Source organism: Schistocerca gregaria, chromosome 3 (assembly GCF_023897955.1).
Source record: "Schistocerca gregaria isolate iqSchGreg1 chromosome 3, iqSchGreg1.2, whole genome shotgun sequence".
Lineage (NCBI taxonomy): Eukaryota > Metazoa > Arthropoda > Insecta > Orthoptera > Acrididae > Schistocerca > Schistocerca gregaria.
Window position 1 is genome coordinate 647,436,274 of NC_064922.1, and position 23,333 is coordinate 647,459,606.

The 23,333-nt window shown below is 41.2% G+C and overlaps 1 protein-coding gene across 1 annotated transcript in view; it reads right to left on the reverse strand.

The window, feature by feature from the left end:
* Positions 1-6,025, reverse strand: part of LOC126355785 (uncharacterized) — a 183,783-nt gene extending 177,758 nt beyond the window's left edge. Inside the window, exon 1 of the mRNA XM_050006195.1 lies at positions 5,917-6,025. The gene's annotated coding sequence lies outside the window, so the exon portion shown is untranslated. The remainder of the gene's footprint in view (positions 1-5,916) is intronic.
* Positions 6,026-23,333: the final 17,308 nt, after the last annotated feature.

The window sequence follows — 23,333 nt, forward strand, 5'->3', positions numbered from 1 at the left end:
CACGTAAAGAAGCCTAGAAGATAGTGTCTTCCACCAAGCGTGAATTCCTGATGAGATGTATCGCCTGATTTCATGCATCCCTCATTGTATGAATGTCGTACATTTTCTTAAACTGTCGTGCATCTTGTTCTTCATGAAAGCAGGCTGCCTTATTCTGGAGGCGCAATCAAGAGGTTCCAGCACCATTTTCGATGGGAAATGTCTGATAATCCATCATACAGCCCAGTCCTGACTTTCTCTGATTTTTATCTCTTCGCTCACACAAACCACTGGCTATGAAGACACCATTTTGGCACAGACAACAACCCGTAGATCACCATAGAGAACAGGCGGAAAGCACAGTTGGTTCCCTTCTATGGTGAAGATATTGGAAAGTTGGTATCATACTACAACAATGTCTACGTCGGAGCAGTGCCTAAGAAGTAGCTCGAAGGGGTAACAAGTGTTGCAAATAAAACAGTTTCATTTTAACTTTGGTTTCCATTTCGCGAGCGAACGGAGGATGAAAAAAATTGCCCTCTTATTATTTCATGCTAATAAACTACAGAGGAGATACGATACTGCGTGAAGAGTTTGATAGAGCACTGAAAGACCTGAGTCGAAACAAGGCCCCCGGAGTAGACAACATTCCATTAGAACTACTGACGGCCTTGGGAGAGCCAGTAATGACAAAACTCTACCAGCTGGTGAGCAAGATGTATGAGACAGGCGAAATACCCTCAGACTTCAAGAAGAATATAATAATTCCAATCCCAAAGAAAGCAGGTGCTGACAGATGTGAAAATTACCGAACTATCAGTTTAATAAGCCACGGCTGCAAAATACTAACGCGAATTCTTTACAGACGAATGGAAAAACTGGTAGATGCAGACCTCGGGGAAGATCAGTTTGGATTCCGTAGAAATGTTGGAACACGTGAGGCAATACTGACCTTACGACTTATCTTAGAAGAAAGATTAAGAAAAGGCAAACCTACGTTTCTAGCATTTGTAGACTTAGAGAAAGCTTTTGACAATGTTGACTGGAATACTCTTTTTCAAATTTTAAAGGTGGCAGGGGTAAAATACAGGGAGCGAAAGGCTATTTATAATTTGTACAGAAACCAGATGGCAGTAATAAGAGTCGAGGGGCATGAAAGGGAAGCACTGGTTGGGAAAGGAGTGAGACAGGGTTGTAGCCTCTCCCCGATGTTATTCAATCTGTGTATTGAGCATGCAGTAAAGGAAACAAAAGAAAAATTTGGAGTAGGTATTAAAATTCATGGAGACGAAGTAAAAACTTTGAGGTTCGCCGATGACATTGTAATTCTGTCAGAGACGGCAAAGGACTTGGAAGAGCAGTTGAACGGAATGGACAGTGTCTTGAAAGGAGGATATAAGATGAACATTAACAAAAGCAAAACGAGGATAATGGAATGTAGTCAAATTAAATCGGGTGATGCTGAGGGAATTAGATTAGGAAATGAGACACTTAAAGTAGTAAAGGAGTTTTGCTATTTAGGAAGTAAAATAACTGATGATGGTCGAAGTAGAGAGGATATAAAATGTAGACTGGCAATGGCAAGGAAAGCGTTTCTGAAGAAGAGAAATTTGTTAACATCGAATATAGATTTATGTATCAGGAAGTCCTTTCTGAAAGTATTTGTTTGGAGTGTAGCCATGTATGGAAGTGAAACATGGACGATAACTAGTTTGGACAAGAAGAGAATAGAAGCTTTCGAAATGTGGTGCTACAGAAGAATACTGAAGATAAGGTGGATAGATCACGTAACTAATGAGGAGGTATTGAATAGGATTGGGGAGAAGAGAAGTTTGTGGCACAACTTGACTAGAAGAAGGGATCGGTTGGTAGGACATGTTTTGAGGCATCAAGGGATCACAAATTTAGCATTGGAGGGCAGCGTGGAGGGTAAAAATCGTAGAGGGAGACCGAGAGATGAGTACACTAAGCAGATTCAGAAGGATGTAGGTTGCAGTAGGTACTGGGAGATGAAGCAGCTTGCACAGGATAGAGTAGCATGGAGAGCTGCATCAAACCAGTCTCAGGACTGAAGACAACAACAACACAGGAATTAAATTACTTTTGTGCCAATACAGTTAAGGTCTTCTCTATGTCCAGCGAAAAACTTCATTTCCTTTTCAAGTGTGAAGAAATATATTTGGTTTTATTTTATTCAGTGTCATAAGTGTATGCTTTCAGTTCATCATTTTCTATTGAAGTAATCCAAGTAATTTATGAACCCAGAAGGAAGTCAAATTTCCTATCTCAGAATTCAGCCAGTATGGGCTCAAAACCTTCGCCTCAGGAGAGTTCATGTCATTATTTTAGGATAAAAAAAGTAAAAACAGGAAAGAAAGTAAAAAGGGGGTTAGCATCTACGACCAATAGTCAAAACCTGTTGGATCACAATTTAGATCCACGTCATAGTTTAAATTTCGAACAACAGCCATCAGCAATCGCAACCGAAGTCTTTTTGCTTAGGGAGTCACTATGGTCTGCAAACGGTCTTGTCAGAGAGGTTGAACGAGAGGACATATTCGGGGTACAATCCTGCCTTTTGGAAGGGAAACGGCCTCCAATAGGCATAAAAGTCAGGTATGATCAAGGGCGTGAGGATGCAGAGGGCAATGGAAACCACTACGTCAAAAACACGTAATTTGTATCCAGAGGACATGTGGCCTGTAACTGAAAATGTATCATGATGATCTTAACTACGAAAAGGTCCAGATTAGTCCCATATTCAGGTCCGCAGGAGGGGGCTGCAAAGGGGCAGGTAGCCACGAGAAACATATTGAACAATCAGCGGAAGGGTAACATTCTATGATAAGAGTGTGGAATGGCAGAAGTTCAAGTGTGGTTGGAAAGTTAGAAAATGTGAAATGCATAATTTCAGTCCATGTGAGGTGGGAGTCAGTGAAGTGAAATTCAAAGAAGATAAAGATTTCTGGTGAGACGACTATCAAGTAATATCATCAGCTGATGGCTCCTATAAACAGATGTTCAGTTTTTCGTCACTAGTTATGAAACAGGAATAAGGAATACAAAATTAAAAATCGACCCTAAATCAGATGGAAATGGATATATATGTCTTTATTACTGGTACTGATTTTTTATAATTACCATTGCAAATCTATTGTCATATTTGTCATCTAACAGTGTACACCTGTCTAAATTATAAGTACTTGGCTGAATAATTCAACAGCGAAGAAGACAGGCCTTGAGCTTGCTAATGATCTTCTTCAGGTCATTCACTTCCTTGCGTAACATTCCGGCAGAAAGGCGACGTATCACCCCTCAGTGCTGCACTTACACATTTGAGAAAGACGTCCAATATGATTGCTAGATTGCAGTGGTAATAAATGTAGCATCGTAAAAATCGCAATATTTATCTCAAATAATCTCAGTTAGACAATGACAGCTATAAATGAGATATCATTCTAAGCACATTACACTTTTTGTTGTCATTACCTGTAAACGCAAAGCAGTTTCGACACGAAGACAGACAGATGACTCAGCTACTCAGATACCTTTCATGAAAGGATCACCGTTTTGACATTTGGGGTTTCCTTATTGGTACCTGGATGTGGGATTTATACTCCTGACACACATAAATGACGTGTTATATAGCCATATCCTTTCAAAGTTTTTTTTCAGATTACGTTTGATCTTTGAAATCAAAGAGTCACCTGTTCTTCCTTCTAGAACTCCCGATCTCTGGACTCGTTTGACAGCGTCCGTCGTTCTGTTTTACCTTTTACTAATCTCTTCGTGGCTCCTCACCTGCTGTACTCTCTGTCTTCGATAATGTGTCTTGCATTTTCCACTCTTCGCCATTGGCCGAAGCTTTTGTGACCCTAGGGCCTATTTCAATCGCTGAAAAGTATAGAAAATGAAATATTTTTGCACGGTACTAGAAATAACTTTAACAGATTCGTATTTCGTTGAAAGTCAGTGGTTTCTCTCATACCGCTCAACATCAGAATCGAAATTTTTCGTGCGTTTTCAGAGAGATCTAGCGATGTACTTAAAAGTATTACGTTTTTTTTAATTTCTTTTAGTTTAGTTTGCGTGCTCCGTAGATCATAATTACGATCACTCGCTATGATGAAGAACGAGCCAGTTTTAAAGTCACAGTACACCTCCTCAGTGAAAAAGATGCCAACACTGTGACTGTTTACATTATTCGCTTTAAGACTATAGCTATATTTCTTATGTGCAGTGATTTAACATCTTAGAGATTTCCACTACATAAATTGTACTCCGAAAGACCCATCCCATAAGCAAATACGATGATACACTTCGCGTCAACTGTCCTAGAAGCACCGAACACACGTATTAGTTAGCGAAACGTGTCACCTGCAACTGCTGTTACATTGTCACTTACATTTTCTATGCAGCATAGGAATTTTTACGCCCTTTTGCAGGTAGTATAAAATGTGTAACTAACGCACATAATTTGTGTATGTAGACATTTACCTGCTAATTCAGGCTTCCTGGTCTAGTATACAGTCAACATTTTTATATGTGCTTCTTTCGGGTTTGGAAGTGTTGCTACAGAAAGGATGTCCGACCACCTCCTATCACTAACATTGCCAAATCCAGATTAAAATGCTGAGCCTGTGTAGATACGGGATAAGGCTCTCATTTATGTATTACACTTCAAGTTGTTAATTATACCTTATATTTAGAATATGCTTTATTGCGTGCCTGTACTCTTCGAGGAAAGGAACGAAAGTGCTCTTTAGTACGGCACACATGTCTTGACGGAAATTAAATTTCGCGTCCCTGGCATGATACCGTAGTAGTGAAGACTGAATAAATCTCACAAAGTATTTTATCGCGTTGTCAACTGAATTACTGGGCTGTTTGATCGGTACCAGCCGCTTATTGAATCATACGTTCAACAGCAGTTTACCGAGTTACATGAAGAAAGTTTATGAAACCTACAGAGCAAAAGGAAAAGAAAACCATTTGCATATTTTTGCCTCTAGGATATACCAATATGAAATTTGAAGAAAGGAAGACAAATCAGAGAAAAAAATGCACTTGTTGCAACACATACCGTATTAATTACTGTACAGTATACCGACAGCGATGTTTTAGAACGTGCAGTAATCTAAGACCTCTTAGATCGAATGTTACTGCGGCATAAAGTGCACTTACGCTATCCGCAGCTCTCGCGTTGCTTACTGATGTTCGTAGTTAGTTGACATCCATCTTAGCCAATCAGGGGACAGTATACGGGAACCAATGAGAATGGCTTGTTTCGGCGGAAGATACGAACTGATTAGCTTTGTTTTAAGTATGGAGAGGGCTAGAATAACTTTTACTGACATGGTTATTATGAATTTTAAGCTTTGTTACGGATTGCCGTACTTATTTGGTGATAGAACGAAAAGGATATGCTGACTGACCTGTAGCGAATCCCGATGCCTAGGTCACATTGGAATGTGATAATTTGCTTATCAGTTGGCGAAGACAACGAATCTCAACCTGAAAATACTATTGCCTAAACAGGTTGATATGTAGCGCAGCCTGATTACCATACATATTAGTCGCTAATTTCTCCGAAATTTCGGGCGATGTAGTTAAATCTTAACCCAACAGAACAAAATATCAGCAAACATTAGTTCTTAACCTCAGGAAACTACCAACTAGCATTCTGATAGGCAATTGATGTCTGACTCACGATTTGTCGCATTTAGTTCCCATCGTCCATCACGATAGTTATTAACAAAATTGACATCTGACTCACGATTTGCCGTGTTTGCTTCCCATCGTCCATCACGACAGCTATTGCCAAAATTGGCACACAACACAAGAGCCGCAGACACTGTAAGTGCACTCTTACACCTGATGACCCATTCACAGGACGACACTCGTGCGGCAGCTGCTGGACCAGACGCAGCGGCTCACCTGCGCACAGCGCTGCAGATCCTCCCTGGAGCAGCTCTCTCTCGCTCTCGCTCGGCTGTGTGATGCCGCCAGCGGGGTGTTCGGCGACCGACTGAGGCGCCGGCTGTCGGCTGCAAGAGGCGAGCCCAACCGCGTCGCGGTATCCGGGTTATCCGGCCGGCCCCGCCGCCACTGCAGCGCCGCCGCTGTTGCCTCATCCGACCGCCGCTCCCCGAGGAAGGCGTCACACTCCAAGATCAAGATCAATGCCGCGCGCCGATCATTTCTTCACGGCCGTGCCATTCAGTTAGCGTCACTCGCCGCAGGCCGAGGTCCTGCCTCCACAGCGGAAAGGAGCGAACCGTAGCCTAAAATCCTCACACGGGAAGTGTTTCTCATCGACAAGCACGCCAAACGTGATTTCTACCGTGGTTGATACTCTTCAAAATCCGAGTACAAGCACGAGGCCGTGCTGAAAAGTAATGCCTCAAAATTTTTATTTGAAAACTTAGTCTTTTTTTCTGAAAGCAGCTTGGTTTTATTCAGGATTCCAATAAACCATATACAATAGAGCGTCGGTTACCGGAACGTCGGTCAACCGAACGACCGCTTAACGGATCTGTGTACTCGCTCGCACCTGTTACTCTCCCACCCTACCGTCCATCATCCCCCTCACTACCAAACCAAGTTTCCCACAGTAGGCGCCACACTGGCCACCGCTGGCGGAACATTGCTTCTAATGGGGCCTTCACAAGGCGCTGCTGACAGGCCGAGCCGCCAGTCGCTGCGTTTCAACAATCAGCACACTTCTGTCGGCTTTGCACTGGCAGTAGAAGTAGCGGCAGTATCAAAGCTGTTCACAGCAACAGCTGCGCCAGCTTAGAGTTGAGGCGTGCCGCTCCCCGCAGTTTCAAGAATTGCGCGCCCCCCAAGAAGAGCTTCTCACGGTGCAAACAGTTCTCTGTTCGGACCTCTTGTGTGCTGCTGCGTGAAGAAGTGAACTAGGCGATACAAAATGCTTAAACGTAAACGTGTTGTCCTTTCTATGAGGGACAAATACGAGATTATTAAAAGGTTAGAAGAAGGTGAATCGGCAACCACTTTATCCAATGGTTACAAGGTTGGGAAGTCGACAATTACGGATATAAAAAAAACAAAAGACGAGCATAGCAAATTTTATAGCTATGCTTGATTCTACTGATGGATCAACAAGCCGTAGAACTATGAAGCTCGCCACTAACACAGATCTAGATGATGCTGTTTACAAGTGGTTTACACAAAAGACATCGGAAGGAGAACCTATCTCAGGTCCCATTCTGTGTGAGAAGGCAATGCAGTTCAACGAAAAACTTTTTGTTTAATAAACTGTGCCACGTACTATATATTCCTACTAATGTTGCCTTTGTAAGTTACTTTGTAATACTAAAAGAGATGCCTGTTTTTATGAATGCCTGTTTTTGTTTTTGGCAAATAAATGTGTACAGTTCTATTATCCGAACAAACTAGTTTTCCGAACACCCATTTCCCCCAATTACTTCGGATAATCGACGCTCTACTTTAATTCCCTTCTCTACTGGCCACAACAATCTACTTTCCAACACAATTTCCTTTCAATGTAACGGCCTTACGTCACACTACTGGGAGGGTCTGTTGGCCCACATTGTTACGCTCTACTGGTCGACGTCGGAGCGAATGTCTTGCTGCATTAATAACGTCCACATCATCCATCTACTGCTCCCCGCGGAGTGCATCCATCATTGAGGCAAACAGACAGAAGTCGGAAAGCGCGAGATCCGAGCTGTAGGGTGAGCTGTAGGGTGGATGAGGAACAGTTCAATGATGCTTTATCAGCTCCTCTCGGGCGTGTACACTTTCGCGAGACCTTGTGTTGTCATAGAGGACGACAAATTTCTTTGCACATTTATAGCGACGAACACGGTGAAGTTGTTTACCAATTTCCTTAGGGTTGATCACTGCACCATGAGGAAGGACATCAAACACAATAACCCCTCCAGAGTCCCACAAGACCGTCGTCATATCTTTACCATCTGAGGATGTTAACTTCGAACTTTTTCTTCCGAGGAGAGGTAGTGTGGCGCCACTGCATGGATTGCCGTTTTGTTTACGGTTCGGAATAATGAACCCATGTTTCATCGCCCTTCACGACGGTCGACAAAAACATCACGGTCAGCCTCGTAACGCGCAAGCAGTCGCTGCTCTTTATGGCCTTCTCTTGACAGTGAGAACACCATAGGTCACTCACCTTTGAGTACCCCAACTGGTGGACGAGTGCGTCACCACGACCACGAATTAGTGTGTCCGCACGTTTCAACATTGCAGGAGTCACAGGTGTGTGCGTCAGGCCGACGCGAAAAATATCGGGCAGGTTTGCGCAACCTTGCTGCGATGATAACAGGCACCTCGCACAATGACACACAGTACTTTTGTTCACTGCCAGGACTCCGAAGATGTTCTGCAAGCGCCTGTAAATATCTGCGATGCTCGGGTTTACCGCCAAAATCAAACTAAATGACAGCCCTCAGCCCGAAACACACCTTACACACTCCATTTTGCAGATTACGTAGAGTGCCGCCACCTATCTGAACTTCATGAAACTATAGGGGCTGAAGCGGGAAGATAGCACGATTCCCCACAACAAGTTCCGCATTTTTTTCAACCAACATTGATAAAAAAAAGGTGTGTTCACTGCCCATTGAATGCCCCTGGTAGATAAAACAAACGTTATTAACTTTCTACATGTATACTCTTCATACTTACATATTTACTTCTCAACATAGTCGCCTTGGCTACGAACATATTTCTCCCAGCGAGAGACCATTTTGTTCATACCTTCACTGTGGAATGTCTGACTTCGTTGACGCAGCCGAAACCTCACCTCTGTTTGCAGCGCTTCGTCACTTTCAAAGTGAAGTCATCTAAGGTGTTCCTCAAGTTTTGGAAACAAAGAAAAAATCTCATGGCGTCCACCATTATGTTACAGGGATTCTTGCTTCAAAGGACTGCAAATAACTTGACTTGAATAATAAATATGTGAAATGTTAATAAACGTTGTTTGATTTAAAAAGCTTGAAGAGTTTTCAATAAAAAATTCGGAGGCATTCTTTTCCAGCACGCCCTTGTATAGCAAACGTACGCAACATGCACTTCCCCGTGATTTACCCTACAGCAGCAGTTGCTTGCTATACCTGTCGCTCGAATGAAACAGTTTGTTTGCGGAAACTGACGTGTGTAAAATTGCTACGCTAGCTTATTTAAGACGCAGTTTTGCTGCCTTTTCCTTATGATAGTCTTGTTGTTCTGTCTGTAATACACGTTAAGCCAAAAACGTCCATGCTACGGTCGCAGGTTTGAATCCTGCCTCAGGCATGGATGTGTGTGATGTCCTTACGTTAGTTAGTTTTAAGTAGGTCCAGTACGAGGGGACTGATGACCTCAGAAGTTCCATAGTGCTCAGAGCCATTTGAACCATTTTTTATATAAACATGACACAACGTGAAATGAAAAGTTCCAGCTCCAACCAGTAATGACGCCAGGTTTTAAAACTTTCTATAAAAGTAGTCTGAGACAGATTTTCAATAGTCTTCCGCATAAGATAAAAAATAATGCACCATTTTCAATTTCTAATGAATCGCTAATGGCATTCTTATAAGACAACTGTTCAGTAGCTTTTTTTTTAACCTGAAAGACAAGAAGCTTCAAGTAATAAGAAAAAAGTCTTATTGAAAATAATGTAACGTCTTCTGTAAATCAAAAACTATCATTTATTTACTACAACACAATTGTGAAATTTTCTGTACTTCTCGTAAGGATCATTGTAAACCAAAAGCGCTCTTATATAGTCAAAACATTCGTACACTGATAAGAATATGTTTGAATCTTTCAGAAAAAAAGTGACACAAAGAACACAATAGACGAAGCCGTACTGTAAAGTATTGCCTCAGAATTTTTGTTTAAAAACTCTTGAAAGTTTTAAATAAAACCAACGTTATTAAATCTTTATGCTTCATGTCAGCATGTAGAATTGGAGAATGTAACACTGTGGTGTGTATCGGTGCGTGAGGAACAGCGTGCAGCAATCGAGTTTCGAATTCGAAGAGTTCGTCCACACATGGAGCAGCCTCTCCTTCAGCACGTCAGTGTCAGACCACACTTGAGCGCTGCAGCATCTGCAACAATCCGACGGCTTGGGTGGACTGTCATCGATCATCCTCTACGCAGTCCCGATTTGGTAACATCTGATTTGCATCTGTTTCCAAAACTTATAGAACGCCTTCGGGGACTTCACTTTTGAAGTGATGGGGCGGTGCAAGCAGAGGTGAGGTTGACTCCATCAACAAATACAAATGTTCTGCAGTGATGGTATCAACAAACTGATCTCTCGTTAGGAAAAACAAATACATAGACATGAAGAATAAAGGTATAGAATGAATAAAGTTTGTTTTATTCAAGCACCTTTAAAAGTTCTCATATATAAAATTCTGAGCCATTACTTTTCAGAACGCCCTCTTGCATCCATTTAGTAGTTCCCGTAACTGCGCTTCTGTCCGCTGGTCTGCGTCTTTATCTTTAAGTTTACACTGTCATAGAGACTTTAACCACCTAAATGCCATTAAATAGCATTTAATTATAACATGTCGTACCAAAAACGCCTCGTTTTAGGTAAATCTACTTTGGTACCACTGAAATAAATACTATCATAGGTCGCAATTTATAACACGGAAAAGGCCAAATATCAAAACCCTTCAACAAACAAATTCGTTTCATGAAACTTATGTTATCACAACACAAATCGTACAAGAAACGACTTGTTTTCGACAAATCTTCCTTCCGCCGGTAATTTGAAACAACAGATATTAATAGCCCGTAAGTTATAATATTTCACATACCTGCAGATGATGTAATATTTTATAGCTCGTACTAAGTTATGCTTGTGGTGAAGAAAGCGATCTTCCACACTATTGCTTCCGTTCCTCTCCACTAAGCAAAACTCTGACTCTTCTGATACTGCCTTTCACTCCTGGGAACGAAAAGGAACGTAAATTCACGACCTGGCGTCACAAAACTCGCTCATTTCTACGCCCACATTATCTTCTACGTGCCTTGTGGCGGCGGCGATGAGGAAGATGGAGCCTGCGACAGCTGGCTTTCTCGTATAAGTGATAGCAGTTGTTATATTTAATCACCAATAATTGGTAACGTTCAGTCACTTCAGTCGTACTTAAAATAAATCAATCCCGAGCGAGATGGTGCAGTGGTTACCACACTGGACTCGCATTCGAAATGACGACGGTTCAAACCCAAGTCCTGCCATCCTGATTTAGGTTTTTCTTGTTTTCCCTAAATAGCGTCAGGCAAATGCCGGGATGGTTCCTTTGCAAAGGGCACGGTCGACGTTCGTCCCCATCCCTCCATAATCCGATGGGACCGATCACCTCGCTGTCTGATCCCCTTCCGCAAATGAACCAGTCAACAAGAAAATCAACAAAGTCTTTGGAGCTTAGGGGTGCTCAACGGCGAGCTTATCAGGGACAAACTGTTTCTAGAGACAATGCTGAACAGGCACGGAGCTCACGTGACGTCATAAAGCCAGTACCTGCCTTGGCGGGTCCTACATGAAATCTGGCTGCAGTCTTCGAAATTCCGTACGTTGCGCTCTAGCCCTGATCCCATAGGCTACGGTTGCGGCCTTCATGATCATCACGACACCTCTGTTAAGAAATTATCGTAAGTTCCTAAAGCACTGTAAAAGTGACCCATCACCTGCACCTTCCTCTTAATGCATAGCAAAACATCCACCTGGTGTATTTTTTCTTTGGTACATACAACAACCATAATCAGCCAGTTTTCAGCACTTATGTAGCCTGCAAATATCTGCTACTAGATAAATTTCAAACTAATCCTTCATAGAGTAGGTTTTGTCGTTATACGTTGATGAATGTGAGGAGCATGCTACCATGTATCAGTTTCACACGTTTCGGACTCTGAAAACAAACTGAAAATAGTGCGTGTAATAAAAATGAGAGCTGCAGTATTTGGAGACGTGTCAAATACTTGACAATGAATTCTGTGGTAATATCCAATGAATAGGTGTCCACTATGCATTTAGGGCACTATCGTAAATATTCAATGAAAATAGAAACAATAATGAATAACTTAAAGTGTACTATTCTACATAGTAGGTTACGTGAAGCATTGTTGACAAACATTTTTGAAAAACTTCCGATCCACGTTCCCGAAACAATAAAAGAAACAACATAGCTGCAACCATACAACAAACTATCTCTCATTTCTCTCATTTTGTCATCACTAACACTGCACGGAGCGCCAGAAATGAGAGCAACGACAACGGAATTAAGGATGAAACTAAATGCCATCTAGAAAATGGGACTAAAAATGTGTAGGCCTCATAATCAATAGATCGCTAGGAGCTGAGGTACAAAAGTATCGATTGTGCATGCCAGATTAATGACTACTTATCAGTTACAGGAATACATTCTTTAAAATTCTGAAGGTGGCACACATAAAATACAGGGAGTGAAAGTTTATCTACAACTTGTACGGACACCAGACTGCAGTTACGAGAGAACGTGAGGACGTGAAACGGAAGTGATTGTTGAGAAGTCAGAGAGACAGAGTTGTAACCTATCCCTGATGTTATTCAGTATGTACATTCAGTAATCAGGAAAGTAAATCAAGTGGAAACTGGGAAAAGAAACTAAAATTCAGTTAGCTGTTTGGAGTGAGATCGTAATTCTCTCATTAACGGTGAGCTACGTGCAAGCGCTGTTGAACGGGATACATAGTGTCCCGAAAATCGGTTATTAGATCAACGTCAACAAAAGTAAAGCAATTGTAATGGAATGTATCTGAATTACATTAGGAGACAAGATAAGAGTAGCTGCTGAGTTTTGCTGTTCTGGCAACAAAATAATTGGCATCGGCATAAATAGAGAGAATATAAAATGGAGAATGGCTATAAAACGAAAAGCGTTTCTGAAAAACAAAAATTTAACATATAATGTATATTTAAATCTAATGTTTGTATAAGAAGTCTTTTCTGATGGAAACTGTCTCGAGGCCGGCCTTGTAAGGAAATGAAACATGGATGATCAACAATTCAGACGAGAAGAGAATAGAAAAAGTTGAAATGTGGTGTTACAGAAGAATTCTGAAGAATAGATGATTAGATGTAACTAATGAAGAGGAACTGAATCGACGTGACAAGCAAAGAAATTTAAGGTACAAGTAGATTAAAGAACGGATCAATGTGGCATCAAAGAAGCGTCAATGTGGTAACTGAAGTAAGTGTGAGTGATAATTAATTCAGAGGGAGACGAAAGATTCGCTACAGTACTTAGGCTCAAATGGATGCAAGCTGTAATAGTTATGCAGATACGAAGAGGCCTGCTCGTGACATGGCGTGGACAGCTGCGTCTGAACAGTCTTTGACTGAACAGTATCACAACCACTTCAGCAGAATTACACTAGTCGACTTGTTTCGCACGTCATATAAGTATGTTCAGCTCTTAAGCATTTTTCAACATTCATCGGCAGTCATATTTTAATGTTAAAGTCTTTGCTATACTAATTGACATTCGGCCTTACGGGCCCCCTGTTTTACGTGACAATGCTGCATCAAATTGTTTCTCTACATTGTGCCCATAACAAATCCCATAAGAGCCATTGTAACTGAGACGTTCTTCGCGTATTCCAAACTATAACAGCTGAAGTTTGCTCATATGTTGTTTAAGTGACCAATTGCTGATACTATATGGCTAACGTAAAAGTCAACGGGTGGTTTGTTATAGTAACTGCTTTACCGTGTAATTATATCACAGCTTCAATCAACGCCAATCAGTTCATAAGCGAGTTCATCACTGCATCTAGAATGCACGTACTTCTCGTTCTTGTAAGCACGTTCATCGCAGTTCATCACTGCGATGTGCTGTGCGTCGTCAACTGTGAAGAAACTTCGCTGAGTGGCAAGGTCACTGGTTCGATTAACACCTCCAGTGTTTCTTTAACATTCCGATCTCATGCTTTCTGGAACGTTCTGGGACTTATTTGTGGAATATTGAAATTTTCTATGTAATTCAATTTTTGTATTAACAGAAACACTCGTTGCCAAGCTAGGCGTTTCAGCTTCATGCCTAAATCGTGTGTGCTCAGAAACATGCTTCCTCAAGTGTTGGATGTAATTGGCAGCCCTGCTCTTATAACCAGTACTTGATATTGCATTCTAATTGAGAACCATTTAAATAAAAGAAACGTAACAAATGGTCAGCTGGTTGAACTACAGCCAACATATTCGTTATGTAGTCGATTTAACAGGTAGCTGGCAAATTCTGCGGTCATCACAAACAAAATCAGGTAAGAATTTCAGTCTGATACAGAAACATCACGCAACGTCCACGAATGTGACCTTAGATTTTCGAGCATTGACAGTACCGTGTCCCCGGGAGACATTGCTAAAAACAGCACTGTCCTTACGGAAGTAGATGCTTGTGTGTTCATGTGACACTAATGGCTATGCTGGTGGTAGCATAGCTGACCCTAGCCGGACATATGTTAGTCGATGAACCGGGCAAAGTGCGTCCTACAAATCCCTATCCTTCCACTCATTACCCTTCATCCTTTCAATTTTTATAAAAAGGTGAGATTAACCTCGACAGCTGTAGAGAAAGAATAAAAAACTCTCGTGCTCCAGGTTGGGATTGGCGGTGGGTTACCACTCCTTCATACAAAAAGTGTTAACGTTAAACAGACTATGAGGAAGTCTCGGGATCTGATGATACAAAATAGCTGATAAGTGTGAGAGCAACGTATATTACTTGAAAGATGAAGTATTTGTAATTTATGTGAAACACGCGTCTCAATCAATCTAGTGAAAGAGATCGAAAGATATAGGATGGATTCAGTTGCTTTGCAGGAAATTCTTTGGGAGGACACTGGTACCTTCGGTGTCGCAAAGTATACGACCTTTGCGGAAGCTGCGAGGCAGGACGCAAACTGAGTATCGTATTTTGTATCAGTAAGGCTCTAACTGGTAAAGTGCCTGGTTTTTTGTCAGTGACTCTTAATAGCAGTATTTGCAAAAGACTGTGTCAAAATGTCATTTGTGAACTGCCAAACATCCAGGGAAGAAAGCACATTCAATATACAAGATGAATTATATGAGGAATTGGAGGTGGATGTCATCTCCAGTAACAACTGTGAAGTCTACTCGGTGATATGAATGCTAAAGTGAGAAGAGAAGGCGTATTCGATCCAACAACCGAAAGACACAGTTCTGTTGAACGTAGCAACTTGTATGGCATCAGGCTCATAAGTTTTACAACATCGAAAGGAACGTTCATCAACAGCATAAATTTCCAACGGAAGGGTACACATAAAGGACTTGGGTGTCGCCAGATATTAAAACGGTTACTCACATAGATCACATTGCAACTGACATCGAAGCAAAGGAGTGTGTGCTGTAAAGACAGCACGGCTTGCGGATTTCGAGAGTGATCACTTCCTAGCAGGCAGCTGGCTGTAAGTACAACAACCCACAGCCATAGTTAGAAACATCTTAAGAAAGTAGTACGCTACCGGATCGATGCCTTCAAAGATACTGAAAAGAGAGAGGAATTTCATCTCCAGCTCAAGGCGGCTTTCAAATTCTGAAGGAAGAGTATTCACAAAACAACACAGAAGAAGTATAGAAAGAACGCAATGAGGTTGCAAATGCAGTTATCAAGAAACGGATCAGAGGCAAGAAGATGTGTTTTGAGGAAGACCGCACTACGGCATTAGCCAAGAGAAGAGAAGACAAAGAGAGCTGGCTACAAGCTGCAGAGTTTGCACAAGACAAAGCAAAGTTAGATGTGCCGAGACCTACCCAAGCAAGCTAAAGGAGAACAAAGAAAATGTACATCAAAGGAGTAATATAGGATATTAAACAAAATACCCTGGGGGGAAGAAGCGCAAAAATGTACCATAAAGTTAACTTATTTAAGAAGTGACACCAGAGCCGCCAAAAGTTCGCCATGGACAATAAAGGGATCATTCTCACCAATTAGTGCAACACTGCTCAGAGGAGGAAACAATACTAAAGGAAGCTTCTCAACTGTGAAGAACCTAAAGACGTTTTAGAATTTCAACCTCCTGACGTGTATATTTAGATTATCTATCACCTAAACTGAAAGAAATAAAGAATCAGATAAGGAAGCTGAAGAAGAACGCAAGTACAGGAGAAGATGGAGTCCACGCAAAATTCATTCAAACTGGAAGAGGGAGACTACACAAGAAAATTCACCAACTAATCCAGAGGGTTGGATTTTGGAGGAGATCCCAGAAGGTTGGAAGACAACGGTCTTCCCCCTAATACAAAGAAGAGAAAATGGACTTCACCAACTACAGAGGAATCGCCCTCCTGAAACGTCTGCTATAACTTGCCCACCTGTATAGAAAGCCATTTGCAGGAGATTTGAACGGTGAATATCGGGGGATTTCAGAAAGGGCCTTTGTACTGTCGACAGCATCTATGTGCTATATCAGCTCATCAATAATATGTGGGAATATAAAGACCTGCATGCGATCTTCATAGATTTTAAGAAGGCATGTGACTGTATCCACCGGAAGAGCCCAATGAAATTGCCTAACCGAGTTTGGAATAACTGATGAACTCTTCAGCCTAGTTCGAGTTTTTCACATTGATTTAAAAGCAGTCGTGAAGCTTGGAAATCAAGTCACGGAGAACTTCTACAAAACACAGGGCTCACACTTGGAGTAGGTGTTTCACCCGTGTTGTTTAGCCTGTCGCTCGAAAACATAATGATGGAAGCTTTCCATAAGAGCTTCTAGGGTATTGAGTTAGCGGGGGAGAAAATTACACGTCTCCCATTTGCCTACGATGTGACCCTGTTCTCTAAATCTAAGAAAGAATGATGCGGGTTAGAGACAGTATAGAGGGGGTAGCGAGCAGAATTGGTCTCCTTGTGAATCAATCGAAGACCGAGTACATGGTGATAAACAGACTCACGACTATTCAAGAGACCCACCCTAGTCTCCTGTAGTCTGAACCCAATCATACAACAGGGCTCAAAATTTTAAATATCTGTGCGTAAACATTACAAAGGGTGCACTATGTGAAGCAGAAGTCAAAGCGAGGATCCAAGCCGCAAAACGATAACACTACAGTGTGAGTCCTCTCTTTAAATCTCGCAGTCTCTAAAGAAATTTCAAACTCCTGCAGTAAAAAACGTTGATCCAAATCGCAGGGCTGTATGGTTGCAAGACTTAGGAGTGTCCGGAAAAAAGACTGAAATGATCCCACAGTTTTCGAGCGAAAAGTCTCAAGGAAGATATATGATCCGGTACAAGATGAGGTTACTGGAGAATGGAGGATCCAGCACAATTGTGAGCTGGACGGAATCTACAACAGAACAAACGTTATAGACCTGATGAGAGAGGTAATGTGGCTTTTATGGGTGGAAGAAGATCACATGGAGAAATGGGATCGATGACTTGCTAGAGATCGGCAAATGGTAGATGTGAAGCAAGGCACAATACAAAATGCAGTGCAAGCGGGGTAAAGTAAAGTAAATAGGACAGAACCGTAATCTACAATCGGTTCACTCATCGAACATATCTTACATTTCTTAGAACATACACTTTAGCTAAAAGAGTTTAAACTTAGCCCCGAAGACCAAACAGACTATTTACGCTACAGATGACAGTGACAAATTTGAGGCAACATTTTACGTATGATTTGGAACAAGCGTTTCAGACTTTGAAAGATGTTATGCACAATGTTGCATTCCTGAATATAATTCTGACTTCCGATGTAAGCCTGATGCTCTGAAAGTTCTGGTGAATGACATCGTCTATAGCTTCACATGGAATGTCTAGTAAAGTTTACACTGTTGTGCTGTTTCTTGCGGAGAGAATACGGGGTTTTCGTTATGTGAGAATGATACAGCGGTAGGATTTAAGAAATGATCGGTTCAGAAACAACTAAACTGCCTGTCAGTACAAGAGGTCATTCCTCTAGTTCGCATGATTTTCAGCAGAATAGTCTAGACAAGTATGTATACCTTACAAACATTACATAACCACAAATATAGATTTGAAAGAAACGCTGGCGGGCTGCAATTGAACTAAAGCCCACTGCTTACGACTCACTGACACAAAGGTAAGAGATTCGTGAAGGTAGGACTTTTATTACGCTAAGGGTTTCCGAAATGTCGCAGGCGTCAAACTGGGAAAGTCTGCATAAAATGTTCACTGAATGGTGAGATAATAACAGTGTAATTATAAAACTTTTGCCATGAGAATATCTACTTGTGTTACACGATCGATTGCAGTGCCAAAGGTTGAACTGAAGGAAATTCGGCATATTGTTACTGTTGATAATTGTAGACAGGAGAGACACTCATTACTGACTTAATGACGCAAGTTTGTCCGTTGTATCCGTCTTCTCCTGTTACAGGGCAACCGAGATGGCTGCGGTGCGCGGTAGCCAGACATGAAGTGGAACAGCTGCGGAAACCGGTTAGTTGGTCCGACCTCCTCACCACACTTCACTAACACTTTCTCTCAACTTCCAAGAACGGAGACAAACTAAGACGTTACTAATTGGACGGTGTGGAGAAGCAGGTCTCTTAGGAACGGCCACATCCGTAAATCTGTTGTACGTCAAAGATATAAGGTAACTGAAACGTCGACCACATCGTTCAGATTACTCATCATTTTGTTTTGCTGCCCTTGTAGTAGCTACATTTGCAGGTTACTGGATCTCGGGTCCGCTTGTTATGCAACAAACTGTTTTCTTTCTTTCTTTTTTTTTTAAATAAATCAAGACATGTTTCAGTACTTTTATGCAATCTTCAGTGGGCACTCTTTATTCATTTACGTACACTGCACTCATGTTTTATGTAATGGCTGTTCTATCGCAATTAGGCCTAAAAACAATTTTTGTCTGGTTTTGTCAACGTATAAATTTTTTCTACTTTTTTGTGTTATTTTCTGTATGCCTCTCTGTACGTTATTGTACATTGGTAGCTTGTCATCTGCAGTTAAATGATGTTACTCTGAGTTTGCTTTGCGAGTTAACAAATCACTTTATCTATGGACGTAGTTGGTTGTACGAAAATATTTCTCAACTAAAGACTACAGAGAGAGCGAAAGAGAGATAGAGATAGAGAGAGAGAGAGAGAGAGAGAGAGAGAGAGAGAGAGAGAGAGAGAGGGAGGGGGGAGGGGGAGGGAGAAGGAGTAAACAAAGTTTTAAATTTGTAGCCAAACTGAAATAACAACAAGTAAACATCAACGTAGAGTGGACACACAGTACTCAGCAGCAACGCAGACATTGTATTTTTTAAAGTGATAAAATTTTTGCGTTTGAAGTTGTATGTTTGTGTATGTATTTCAACAAGAGATGAGAATGCTGATGAGAACGGAATTTCAAAACTGTTTCTGATCGAAATATATAGTCGCGAAATATTTGCGTAATAAAGTTATATTTATAGATAAAGTGATCCGTTAACTCGACGACAAAGTTCACACTAACATACCCGTAATTTAATTTCAGGAGACAAGATACAAATAGACGACTGTTCTATGCCTAATTTCGTAAGAATAATTATTCCTTGAAACGTGTTTACGTGTTTCAGAACTGAGTGGATAGCAGCCCCTGACGAAGGAACAAAGGTGCTGACACAAGTTGGAGTTTATATAAATACAGCTGTTTGAATAACAGACGGATCTGAAATCCAGTAATTATTTAGAATTCCTTAAAATGAAACGATTCTCACTCAATGACACATTTTTGTCAATGTATGTCATTGTCATACAGAAGGTGAATTTTCGCTTCATTTCTGCCAATCAAACTGTATTCAGGAGAACATGGTGAATTCTTTTCTCTGACTATTATTAGAAATTTAAAACAAAGTGCTGCAACAGGAAACGTGAGGAATTTCGAAAGCTTATTTTCTCGATGTTTTCTTAACTTGCTCGTTACGAAGCGGCCTAGAGCATCAAGAACTGCAGCCACATTCTAGAATAAAATACCACGAAGAACTATCAATGCTGAACAGTTGAAAACGTGGTTTTTCTTTCCTACTCATAATTAAGTTGTCCAGATTGCAGTGTATTGCTTTCCGTGTGGAAAAGTGTATCGTCAACCAGACTGTGGGACCACTAAAAAAAAAAATGGTATCTACATTAAAACTGACAGCATGGAGCTGGTTCCATGTCGGATGTTTACGGTCATGGTTCTTTGTGAAAGCGGAAGTTTAGATGCAAGGATGCTGACCTAGTATCACCTGTGGTGACGTGGTACAGAACAGAAAGAGCAGTTTGGAAATCAATCTTTGATAACAAAATTTTCTAAGTGGAAGCTAACAAATATGTTAGACGGATTACGACTCATTAGAGCTAGTTGAAAGCGACCATAACTTCACGAACTGCTTGTCGTTTTCTAAGATGAATACATATTCGACGCTTGCGGCCTCTCCGCCATGCCCATTAAGTCTAGAAAAGTGTGGTGCTACGACTGTAACATTTACTTTCCCACAAAGTACAATGGGATGTCGTTAAAATAACTAGTATGTAGAGTCGGATGCGTATTTTACTACGTAAAATGTAACCCATCAATATGTGCAGGTGAACAACTATGGTAAAAATGCAAACAAAAATTCATTTTGTAATGTATCCTGTATAAAATAACGCCATCTTGATGTTTCACGGTCGCGACCCGGATGAAGCGCGTTCGCTTTCGAACACAGTTAGCACTGTGTGAAAAACAAATGTCTGTGGTAGCAGCTCTCCGAGGGAACATTACAAGGCGCTTTTCACTTTGCTTCTTTCTGTACTCAGTAGAAAACATGAGCGTCCTCATATTTCAGTTAAAAGAAAGCTTCTATTTGGAACACCAGGAAAAAGTTAATAATTCCTCAATTGAATTTCACTTAACAGCAAACTAGATAGAAGAATCATTGTAATTAAGTTTCATTGTTGCAGAAAATCGTTGTGATTAGCTATTGTATGAAGACATATGCAGAACTAGGGACTAAGGCAAATTATTCAAATATTTACTGGGTGTTAGTCGCACAAAGTAATGTGGGCCGGCCGGGGTGACCGAGCGGTTCTGGGCGCTACAGTCTGGAACCTCGCGACCGCTGCGGTCGCAGTTTCGAATCCTGCTTCGGGCATGGATGTGTGTGATGTCCTAAGGTTAGTTAGGTTTAAGTAGTTCTAAGTTCTAGGGAACTGATGACCTCAGATGTTAAATCCCATAGTGCTCAGAGACATTTGAACATTTTGAACCAAAGTAATGTCAACACCTGTGTCAAAACAGTGCTTAAAGTAAATCTATAACATTTACCCGTACTGTAGCGTCGAAAAGAACACACTCTGGCGAGACTACAGAAACACCATAATCGTTTGAGGCGAAGAGTATTGTGGCACTAGAACACTGTTATGGATGATATCTCAAACTTCAAAACGGGTGTTGTGAGACGTACGATGTATACTATAATGGAAGTCACGTACACTGCAGAAAAGAATTAGGGGATCATGGTTTTCCGCGTCTGCCACACTCCATAGAGCAATAACTGAGGACTGAGAATGTTACAAGATTGCCGGCAGCGGTAGTCTCGCGGTTCTAGGCGCTCAGTCCGGAACCGCGCGACTGCTACTGTCGCAGGTTCGAATCGTGCCTCGGGCATGGATGTGTGTGATGTCCTTAGGTTAGTTAGGTTTAATTAGTTCTAAGTTCTAGGCGACTGATGACCTCAGAAGTTAAGTCGCATAGTGCTCAGAGCCATTTGAACCATTTTTTTTTTTGTTACAAGATTACACCCTTACCTTTCACAAATAAAGTACGAACAAAACATCACTACATCCTCGATCGTTTACCCAAAAAGGAACTGAATTGTCTGACAGGTGTCGAAAAAAAGTGGAACAGTCATTCATTCTGCCATCCTGGATGCTTTTTATAGGACTTTCGAACGCTTCAGTAACGCTTAAGCGATCCGTGAGCGTTTATTATTGCCTGATACCTCCGTGGCATACTCCGTATAAGTCTACAGAAGTCACCCTATAGTTAGGAGATATGTACCAAAAATATTAATAAGAGATGGTATGATCTCCCATGGTACACAAAGCAGGACAGAACACTATTGCAGAAGCAACGAAAAAAGCACACCAAATTTAAAAGAACGCAAAATCCTCAGGATTGGCGAAGCCTTACAGAAGCTTATAATTTAGCTCGAATTTCAATGCAAGATGCTTTTAATAGTATCCACAACGAAACTCTGTCTCGAAATCTGGCAGAAAACCCGAAGAGAATCTGGTCATACATAAAGTACACCAGGGGCAAGACGCACTCAATACCTTCACTGCACGGTAACATTGGTGACATTATTGATGACAGCGACGCTAAAGCAGAATTACTGAACACAGTTTTCCAAAATTTCTTCACAAAAGAAGACAAAGTAAATACTCCTGAATTCGAATCAAGAACTACCATCAAGACGAATAATCACAGATATCCTCAGTGCAGTGAAGCAGCTTAAAACACTTAAGAAAGGCAAGGCTTCCGTTCCAAAGTGGATGCCAGTAAGGTTCCTTTCAGAGTACGCTGATACAATTGCTTCGTAGTTAACAATGATATACAACCGCTCGCTAGTAGAAAGATCCGTATCCAAAGATTGGAAAGTAACACAAGGATTTTGGAACATGTAATGTGCTCGAATATTACGAATCACCTCGAAGAAAACGGTTCATTAACTAATAGCCAACACGGGTTCTAAAGATATCGTTCTTATGAAACACAGCTAGTTCTTTATTATCACGACGTAATGAGCGCTATCGACAGGAGACATCAAATTGATTCCATATTTTCAGATTTCGGGAAGACTTTTGACACCGTTCCTCACCAGCGACTTTGCATTAAACTTTCTGCGTGTGGAGCATCGCCTCAGTTGTCTGACTAGACTCTTTATCACCTGCAATAACTGATCGAAAGCCATCGAGTAAAACAGGAGTAACATCTGGCGTCCCCAAGGAATTGTTATAGGTCCTCTGTTGCCTCTGAAGTGAGCAGTCGTCTTAGATTGTTTGCAGATAATGCTGTTTTATTTTACCCTCACATAAAGTCATCAGACGATAAAAATGAATTGTAAAATGATTTAGACAAGATATTTGTGAGGCACAAAAAGCACAAATGACTCTCAATCATTAAAAGATGAGGTTATCCACTTGAGCACTAAAAGAAATCCACTAAGTTTCAGTTACACGATAAATCACACAAATGTAAAGGCTGTAAACGCACCTGAACGTTGGTGATTACAGTTACGAATAACTTAAACTGGAACGAGCACATATATAATGTTATGTAGAAAGCAAAGCAAAGACTGCAATTTATAGGCAAAA